Consider the following 11,145-nt stretch of genomic DNA (forward strand, 5'->3'; position numbering starts at 1 on the left):
GTTAAGGCCTTGAATATAGCTTCATCATCGATAAGTGTGGACGGGTCAATATCAGGAGCAAAAGTATGCTTACGCATTGGAGGGATGAGATCCACAACTTCATGAACCGATGCTTTAACTATGGCATTATTCATGGTGTATGCTGCCTGGTACTTGGACAAATCAGTCTCTTCAGCTAGTGTGCATGCCAATGGACGCATCTCTTTCACGCAATTGGCAAAGTCCGTCTTCTTGAAAGGAGATCCATCTTCTTTTAGTCTCGGACATCCAGTGGCCATCTCTGTCGGGTCTAATTCCGCCTGCCATGCTTTGGCCCGACTCAAAGCGGTAATGACACTAGCTCAGGCGGATGATCAATTTATCTCTTCCAGTCTTTGGGGCATGACAGTTTGTCCAGTATCTCCGTGATGAGTGTGGGTGGTTGTTTGCAGTGGGAGATAACCGCTATGGTCCGCTGAGTGCCAGTGTATAATTGTTCTATCAGGGTGTACACGGCTTTGAGCTTCACAAGCATACCCTGGCCAAGGTTGGAGCTCCTGGGCCTGTTGAGAAAACATATTGTTAAGTCGCTAGGCGGGCCAAAGTAAATCGGTTGTGAAAGATTGAAGTAAAGTGTTACTTACCAAAGATGGCGGCTGTCATATGATTAATATGTCGCTTTAAGCCGGATAACTCTTCAGTCACCGGCTTAAGAGCGGCTTCAGCATCTTCAACTCTTTTCAATAGTGCCGCATTCTCAGTACCCCAGCCGGTTCGTTCAGCGTTGAATTCCATTCTCAATTTCTCAGATACTTCCAAGGCGGCTTTTAGTTCTGACTTGGCTTTTGAAGTTTCTGCTTGTTGCGATTTGATATTTTGCCGCAAGTCGACTACTTGCGACTCCTTCATGCTTAATTTAGCCTGAAAAGTAATAATCAAGCGGCACTTAGCAGTTATGATGATCACTCTATTGAAGTCCCAAGTACACTACAAGTACTCTACTTGGCACTTGGGGGCTAATGTAGGTCATTTTTTAAACAAAAAAGTACTTAATGACCCGGCTTAATTTTTCAACTTAAGTTGGCCCCTGGGGACTACATATTCGGATTTTTGCAACATGATTTTAAGTCCCGGCTTAACTATTCAGTTTGAATCGGCCCTTGGGGGCTACTCATTTGGATCTAATGGAGATAAACCGATTTTGAGGAGATACAACATGAAGGCTATTATTTTAAGTCTACAGTATTTTCACTCCTTTCATATCCTCTAGACTTGGCGGCGGACATGGATTCATATGAGAAAGGTTTGGTCATTTACCTCAAAGCGTTCCTTCATCAGATTTACCAGGCCATCCTCCATATCATGGCTGGTATGAAGGCGGCTCAAGTAGCCCGCATGGATTTCGCTTGCATTAAATTCGGCATAGCTCTCCAGTTCCAATTTCCATTTGCCTTTTTTTGGTGGTTACAACTTCTTCCTTGGCGCTATGTTTCGCTAAGATAGTAGGATTCCCAGGTTCTTTGAAGCTTGTACCAGTGATGATGACGTCTTCGGCAGTTTGTTGAGAAGGAATCTCCTCAGCAGGCTTGATAGGACTTGGCGCTCAGCACTGGACGGGTCAACACCCATTGGGTCAACTATGGTATCATGAGTTTCTGGTAGCGGGTCATCGGCAGTGGCTTCAGGGTTCTGGTTTGAAGCTTCGGATATTGACGACTGTCGCTCCGGCTCAGTGACCTTTGGATCTTCGGTCGGCTTGCCCATTTTCAACTTCTTGCTTGCTTTGGCTATACCATTGAAAGGAAGACATAAGGATATGAGTACATCATCTTAAGGTGTTAATCAAACAAGTAAAATGATTCTTACCTAGAGGCAATCTTGAAGGCTGGCAGTTGAGTTCCAGTAGAATCGCCAGAACATGAATGAGAATTTCCCTGATAATTTCAGTTGGAAGGATTAAGGGGTTGACGACTAAGACCCGCCTTTGGAAAGGAGAGGATTGAATTCTGAGGCACCTCTTTTCGGCGTTTGCGAGGGGCCAGCGTGTTGGGTAAGCCGTCATGAAGATCTCCCCCTTCGCTGTTCCGGGTTGTATGCCGGGCTTCATGCTGTTGTTTCTTGAAAATAAAGTTTGGATCCAAGTAAGATAAAGGGTGAGAAAACCTTACTTTCTGGGTCACTTACCGAACTTTCTAGCTTGGCAAAGGCTCTGAGTCAGAGGAAATAATAGTTACCTCTTCAGCATCTGCCTGACTGGTCTCCGCGTCATCCTGAGAGGGATCAGCGTCAATAAGATGTACAAAAAAGGAGCCAAGAGAATCAAGTTCTACCTCCGACTCATCATCTAGAACAAATTGTTCTGTTGTGTCTGGTTTCTTCTTATTCTTCTTTGGATCCTTGGTCTTTGCCCTGGCCTTTTTGGCCGGTTTATCTTGCGGCTTCTTGCTCCATAAAGAAGAGTCAGCCTGAAAAACAGCACACGATGATAAGGGGTGTGCAGTTTATGCGAATAATGAATAAAGAAGATTGGTTTGAACACTTACATCTAGAGCCGGGTTAAGAGTGCAGAAGGGATTCAACCCCGTCTTGCTGCAGTTTTCTAAGGTTTCCCCGAGCAGCGTCTTGGTCATTTCATTGATCTCTTTTTCCTCTAGACGCACTTGATAGTCACGTTGTGGATCTTTGACATCGCAAGTGTATTCGCACATTAAGCCAGGCCGGCGGCTCAAAGGAATGATCCTCCAAGCGACCTAGCATCGGACCAAATCAACTCCGGTTAAACCATTAGCCAGCAGGGCTCTCTCCTTTGAAAAAGTAGGCATATACTTGGCCCGTTCAGCGGTACTGATCCGGTCTATACGTGGATGCTTTGGCTGAGCCGGCGATCGCAGAAACCCGGCAGAGGATTTTCGCTAGGAGGAGAGGTGTCTTGGCAATAAAACCAGGTCTGATTCCAGTCTTTAGGATGACTGGGAAGTGCGACTGAGGGGAAGATAGCATCTCTTTGTCTCTGAATTAAAATTCCACCAAGTTCTAAGCTGGGCCCGTCTGTAAATTCGGTCTGGCGGTTCAAATAATAGTACTCTCTGAAAAGATCAACGATGGGTTCTTCTTGAAGGTATACTTTGCAAAAGACTTGGAAGTTCAGATGTTGGAAACGGAGTTCGGACCAATGTCTTGGGGATGAAGTTGAAAGAAGTGTAGTACGTCACGGAAGAATTTTGACCCAGGTGGTGAGAAACCCCGGTTCATATGATCAACAAAACTATGACTTCGACTTCCTTTGGCTCGGGTCTGACTTTTGTCTCTGGAGCTCGCCAGTGGATAACATCTTTAGCTGATAAGACGCCCACTAGAACAGATTCGTTCAGAGTTTGCTCCGTAACAGTGGAAGCGACCCAATCGCATGAGGTGACAGTCTTAGTCATTTTTGTTGGGGAACGTAGCGATAATTCAAAAATTTTGTATGTGTCACCAAGACTAATCTAGGAGATGCTAGCAACGAGAGAGAGGGAGTGCATCTTCATACCCTTGAAGATCGCTAAGCAGAAGCGTTACAGGAACGCGGTTGATGGAGTCGTACTCGCGGAGATTCAAATCGCGGAAGATCCGACCTAGCGCCGAATGGACGGCGCCTCCGCGTTCAACACACGTACAGCCCAGGGACGTCTCCTCCTTCTTGATCCAGCAAGGGGAGAGGAGAAGTTGAGGGAGAACTCCAGCAGCACGACGGCATGGTGGCAATGGAGCTCGTGGTTCTCCGGCAGAGCTTCGCTAAGCACTACGGAGGATGAGGAGGAGTTGGAGGAGGAGAGGGCTGCGCCAGGGAAGGGTGCGGCTACCCTCCCACCCCCTCACTATATATAGGGGGAAGGAGAGAGGGGGCCAGCCCCTCTAGATGGATCTAGAGGAGGAGGCGGCGGCCAGGGGAAACCCTAGATGGGTTTGGGCGCCCCCATCCCCTAGGAAACTTGCCCCCCAAGCCGGGAGGGGCGGCTGCCCTAGGGGTGGCGCCCCCACCTCTCCTGGTTACGTGAGAGGGGTTGGGAGGGGCGCACAGCCCCTTAGTGGGCTGGTTTGCCCCTTCCCCTTGGCCCATAAGGCCCCCAACGCTTGTCGGGGCCTCCGAAACCCCTTTCGGACATGCTGGCCATAGCCAGGTACCCCCGGAACAATTCCGGACTCCAATACCCTTCGTCCAATATACCGATCTTCACCTCCGAACCATTCCGGAGCTCCTCGTCATGTCCGGGATCTCATCCGGGACTCCGAACAACCTTCGGTAACCACATACTATTTCCCATAACAACTCTAGCGTCACCGAACCTTAAGTGTGTAGACCCTACGGGTTCGGGAACCATGCAGACATGACCGAGACACCTCTCCGGCCAATAACCAATATCGGGATCTGGATACCCATATTGGCTCCCACATGTTCCACGATGATCTCATCGGATGAACCACGATGTCGGGGATACAATCAATCCCGTATACAATTCCCTTTCTCTATCGGTATGCTACTTGCCCGAGATTAGATCGTCGGTATCCTAATACCTCGTTCAATCTCGTTACCGGCAAGTCTCTTTACTCGTTCCGTAATGCATGATCCCATGACTAACTACTTAGTCACATTGGGCTCATTATGATGATGCATTACCGAGTGGGCCCAGAGATACCTCTCCGTCATACGGAGTGACAAATCCTAGTCTCGATTCGTGCCAACCCAACAGACACTTTCGGAGATACCTGTCGTGCACCTTTATAGCCACCCAGTTACGTTGTGACGTTTGGTACACCCAAAGCATTCCTACGGTATCCGGGAGTTGCACAATCTCATGGTCTAAGGAAACGATACTTGACATTAGAAAAGCTCTAGCAAACGAACTACACGATCTTGTGCTATGCTTAGGATTGGGTCTTGTCCATCACATCATTCTCCTAATGATGTGATCCCGTTATCAATGACATCCAATGTCCATGGTCAGGAAACCATAACCATCTATTGATCAACGAGCTAGTCAACTAGAGGCTTACTAGGGACATGTTGTGGTCTATGTATTCACACATGTATTACGGTTTCCAGTTAATACAATTATAGCATGAACAATAGACAATTATCATGAACAAGGAAATACAATAATAACCATTTATTATTGCCTCTAGGGCATATTTCCAACAGTCTCCCACTTGCACTAGAGTCAATAATCTAGTTCACATCACTATGTGATTGTAATGAATCCAACACCCATGGGTTTGTTCATATCTCGCTTGTGAGAGAGGTTATTAGTCAACGGGTCTCAACCTTTCAGATCCGTGTGTGCTTTACAAATCTCTATGTCATCTTGTAGATGCAGCTACCACGCGCTACTTGGAGCTATTCCAAATAACTGCTCTACTATACGAATCCAGTTTACTACTCAGAGTCATCCAGAGTAGTGTCAAAGTTTGCATCGACGTAACCCCTTACGACGAACTCTTTTATCACCTCTATAATCGAGAAAATTCCTTAGTCCACTAGTTACTAAGGATAAGTTTGACTGCTGTCATGTGATCCATTCCTGGATCACTCTTGTACCCCTTGACTAATTCATGGCAAGGCACACTTCAGGTGCGGTACACAGCATAGCATACTGTAGAGCCTACGTCTAAAGCATAGGGGATGACCTTCGTCCTTTCTCTCTCTTCTGCCGTGGTCAGATCTTGAGTCTTACTCAATACTCACACCTTATATCACAGCCAAGAACTCCTTCTTTGCCGATCTATTTTGAACTCCTTCAAAATCTTGTCACGGTATGTGTTCATTTGAAGTACTATTAAGCGTTTTTGATCTATCCTTATAGATCTTGATGCTCAATGTTCAAGTAGCTTAATCCAGGTTTTCCATTGAAAAACACTTTTCAAATAACCCTGTATGCTTTCCAGAAATTCTACATCATTTCTGATCAACAATATGTTAACAACATATGCTCATCAGAAATTCTATAGTGCTCCCACTCACTTCTTTGGAAATACAAGTTTCTCATAAACTTTGTATAAACCCAAAAAATTTGATCATCTCATCAAAGCATACATTCCAACTCCGAGATGCTTACTCCAGTCCTTAGAAGGATTGCTGGAGCTTTGCATACTTGTTAGCATCTTTCAGGATTGACAAAACCTTCTGGTTGTATCACATACAACCTTTCCCCAAGAAAGTCGTCGAGGAAACAATGTTTTGACATCCTATCTGCAAGATTTCATAAATAATGCAGTAACTGCTAATATAATTCCAACAGACTCTTAGCATCGCTATGAGTGAGAAAGTCTCATCGTAGTCAACTCCTTGAACTTGTCGGAAAACATCTTAATGACAAGTCGAGCTTTCTTAATGGTGACACCTACCATCATTGTCCGTCTTCCTTCTAAAATCCATCTGTACCCAACAGCCTTACGACCATCAAGTAGTTCTTCCAAAGTCTATACTTTGTTTTCATACATGGATCCTCTCGGATTTTATGGCCTCGAGCCATTCATCGGAATTCGGGCCCACCATCGCTTCTCCATAGCTCGTAGGTTCATTGTTGTCTAGCAACATGACTTCCAAGACAGGATTACTGTACCACTCTGAAATAGTACGCATCCTTGTCGACCTGCGAGGTTTGGTAGTGACTTGATCTGAAGTTTCATGATCACTATCATTAGTTCTACTTCAATTGGTGTAGGTGCCACAGGAATAACTTCATGTGCCCTGCTACACACTAGTTGAAGTGACGGTTCAATAACCTCATCAAGTCCCTACCATCCTCCCACTCAATTCTTTCGAGAAAACTTTTCCTTGAGAAAGGACCCGATTCTAGAAACAAACCCTTTTGCTTCCGGATCAGATATAGGAGGTATACCCAACTGTTTTTGGGTGTCCTATGAAGATGCATTTATCCGTTTTGGGTTTGAGCTTATCAGCCTGAAACTTTTTCACATAAGCGTCGCAACCCCAAACTTTTAAGAAACAATAGCTTAGGTTTCTCTAAACCATAGTTCATACGGTGTCGTCTCAATGGAATTGCGTGGTGCCCTATTTAAAGTGAATGCGGTTGTCTCTAATGCCTAACCCATAAACGATAATGGTAATTCGATAAGAGACATCATGGTATGCACCATATCCAATAGGGTGCATTTATGATGTTCGAACACACCATCACACTATGGTGCTCCAGGCGGTATTAGTCGTGAAACAATTTCCACAATGTCTTAATTGTGTACCAAACTCGTAACTCAGATATTTATCTCTATGATCATATCATAGACACTTTATCCTCTTGTCACGATGATCTTCAACTTCACTCCAAAATAACTTGAACCTTTCAATATTTCAGACTTGTGTTTCATCAAGTAAATATACTTAGAATCTACTCAAAGCATCTGTGAAGTAAGAGCATAACGATACTCACTGCGTGCCTCAGCACTCATTGGATTGCACACATAAAATGTATTACTTCCAACAAGTTGATCTTTTGTTCCATCTCACTGAAAACGAGGCCTTTCAGTCATCTTGCCCATGCGGTATGATTTGCATGTCTCAAGTGATTCAAAATTAAGTGAGTCCAAATGATCCATCTGCATGGAGTTTATTCATGCATATATACCAATAGACATGGTTCGCATGTCTCAATCTTTTCAAAAACGAGTGAGTCCAAAGATCCATCAACATGGAGCTTCTTCATGCGTTTTATACCAATATGACTCAAATGGCAGTGCCACAAGTATGTGGTACTATCATTACTATCTTTTGGCATGAACATGTGTATCACTACGATCGAGATTCAATAAACCATTCATTTTAGGTGCAAGACCATTGAAGGTATTATTCAAATAAACAGAGTAACCATTATTCTCCTTAAATGAATAACCGTATTGCGATAAACATAATCCAATCATGTCTATGCTCAACGCAAACACCAAATAACAATTATTTAGGTTTAACACCAATCTCGATGGTAGATGGAGCATGCGATGCTTGATCACATCAACCTTGGAAACACTTCCAACACATATCGTCATCTCACCTTTAGCTAGTCTCCGTTTATTCCGCAGCTTTTATTTCGAGTTACTAACACTTAGCAACCAAACCGGTATCTAATACCCTGGTGCTACTAGGAGTACTAGTAAAGTACACATTAATATAATGTATATCTAATATACTTCTGTCGACCTTGCCAGCCTTCTCATCTATGAAGTATCTAGGGTAGTTCTGCTTCAGTGACCGTTCCCCTCATTTCAGAAGCACTTAGTCTCGGGTTTGGGTTCAACCTTGGGTTTCTTCACTAGAGCAGCAACTGATTTGCCATTTCATGAAGTATCCCTTTCTTGCCCTTGCCCTTTTTGAAACTAGTGGTTTTACTAACCATCAACAATTGATGCTCCCACTTGATTTCTACTTTCGCGGTGTCAAACATCGCGAATAGCTCAAGGATCATCATATCTATCCCTGATATGTTATAGTTCATCACGAAGCTCTAGTAGCTTGGTGGCGGTGACTTTGGAGAACCATCACTATCTCATCTGGAAGATTAACTCCCACTCGATTCAAGCAATTATAGTACTCAGACAATCTGAGCACATGCTCAACTATTGAGCTTTTCTCCCTTAGTTTGCAGGCTAAGAAACTTGTCAGAGGTTTCATACCTCTTGACGTGGGCATGAGCATGAAATCCCAATTTCAGCTCTTGGAACATCTAATATGTTCCGCGACGTTTCAAAAACATCTTCGGTGCCTCAATTCTAAACCGTTTAACATTACGCACTGAACTATCACGTAGTCATCAAAACGTGTATGTCAGATGTTCGCAACATCCACAAACGACGCTCGAGGTTCAGCACACCGAGCGGTGCATTAAGGACATAATCCTTCTGTGCAGCATTGAGGACAATCCTCAGTTTACGGACCCAGTCCGCATAATTGCTACTGTCGACTTTCAACTAAATTTTCTCTAGGAACATATCCAAAACAGTAGAACTAAAGCGTAAGCTATGACATAATTTGCAAAGACCTTTTGACTATGTTCATGACAATTAAGTTCATCTGATTATTTAATGAACTCCCACTTAGATAGACATCCCTCTAGTCATCTAAGTGATACATGATCCGAGTCAACTAGGCCGTGTCCGATCATCACGTGAGACGGACTAGTCATCATCGGTGAACATCTTCATGTTGATCGTATCTACTATACGACTCATGTTCGACCTTTCGGTCTCTTGTGTTCCGAGGCCATGTCTGTACATGCTAGGCTCGTCAAGTCAACCTAAGTGTTTCGCATGTGTAAATCTGGCTTACACCCGTTGTATGCGAACGTTAGAATCTATCACACCCGATCATCACGTGGTGCTTCGAAACAACGAACCTTCGCAACGGTGCACAGTTAGGGGGAACACTTTCTTGAAATTTTAGCGAGGGGTCATCTTATTTATGCTACCGTCGTTCTAAGCAAATAAGATGTAAACATGACAAACATCACATGCAAATCATAAAGTGACATGATATGGCCAGTATCATCTTGCGCCTTTTGATCTCCATCTTCGAGGCGCGGCATGATCACCTTCGTCACCGGCATGACACCATGATCTCCATCATCGTGTCTTCATGAAGTTGTCTCGCCAACTATTACTTCTACTACTATGGCTAACGGTTAGCAATAAAGTAAAGTAATTACATGGTGCTTTCAATGACATGCAGGTCATACAATAAATTAAGACAACTCCTATGGCTCCTGCCGGTTGTCATACTCATCGACATGCAAGTCGTGATTCCTATTACAAGAACATGATCAATCTCATACATCACATATATATAATTCGTCACATCCTTTTGGCCATATCACATCACATAGCATACCCTACAAAAACAAGTTAGACGTCCTCTAATTGTTGTTGCATGTTTTACGTGGCTGCTATGGGGTTCTAGCAAGAACGTTTCTTACCTACGCAAAAGCCACAACGGTGATATGCCAATTGCTATTTACCCTTCATAAGGACCCTCTTCATCGAATTCGATCCGACTAAATTGGGAGAGACAGACACCCGCTAGCCACCTTATGCATCAAGTGCATGTCAGTCGGTGGAACCTGTCTCACGTAAGAGTACGTGTAAGGTCGGTCCGGGCCGCTTCATCCCACAATGCCGCCGAATCAAGATAAGACTAGTAACGGAAAGCAAATTGAACAAATCATCGCCCACAACTACTTTGTGTTCTACTCGTGCATAGAATCTACGCATAGACCTAGCTCATGATGCCACTGTTGGGGAACGTAGCGATAATTCAAAATTTTCGTACGTGTCACCAAGATCAATCTAGGAGATGCTAGCAACGAGAGAGAGGGAGTGCATCTTCATACCCTTGAAGATCGCTAAGCGGAAGCGTTACAGGAACGCGGTTGATGGAGTCGTACTCGCGGCGATTCAAATCGCGGAAGATCCGACCTAGCGCCGAATGGACGGCGCCTCCACGTTCAACACACGTACAGCCCGGGGACGTCTCCTCCTTCTTGATCCAGCAAGGGGAGAGGAGAAGTTGAGGGAGAACTCCAGCAGCACGATGGCATGGTGGCAATGGAGCTCGTGGTTCTCCGGCAGAGCTTCGCTAAGCACTACGGAGGATGAGGAGGAGTTGGAGGAGGAGACGGCTGCGCCAGGGAAGGGTGCGGCTACCCTCCCACCCCCTCACTATATATAGGGGGAAGGGGAGAGGGGGCCGGCCCCTCTAGATGGATCTAAAGGAGGAGGCGGCAGCCAGGGGAAACCCTAGATGGGTTTGGGCGCCCCCATCCCCTAGGAAACTTGCCCCCCAAGCCGGCAGGGGCGGCTGCCCTAGGGGTGGCGCCCCCACCTCTCCTGGTTACGTGAGAGGGGTTGGGAGGGGCGCACAGCCCCTTAGTGGGCTGGTTTGCCCCTTCCCCTTGGCCCATAAGGCCCCCAACGCTTGTCGGGGCCTCCGAAACCCCTTTCGGACATGCTGGCCATAGCCAGGTACCCCCGGAACAATTCCGGACTCCAATACCCTTCGTCCAATATACCGATCTTCATCTCCGAACCATTCCGGAGCTCCTCGTCATGTCCGGGATCTCATCCGGGACTCCGAACAACCTTCGGTAACCACATACTATTTCCCATAACAACTCTAGCGTCACCGAA

This window comes from Triticum aestivum, chromosome 2D (assembly GCF_018294505.1).
Source record: "Triticum aestivum cultivar Chinese Spring chromosome 2D, IWGSC CS RefSeq v2.1, whole genome shotgun sequence".
In the NCBI taxonomy this organism is placed as follows: domain Eukaryota; kingdom Viridiplantae; phylum Streptophyta; class Magnoliopsida; order Poales; family Poaceae; genus Triticum; species Triticum aestivum.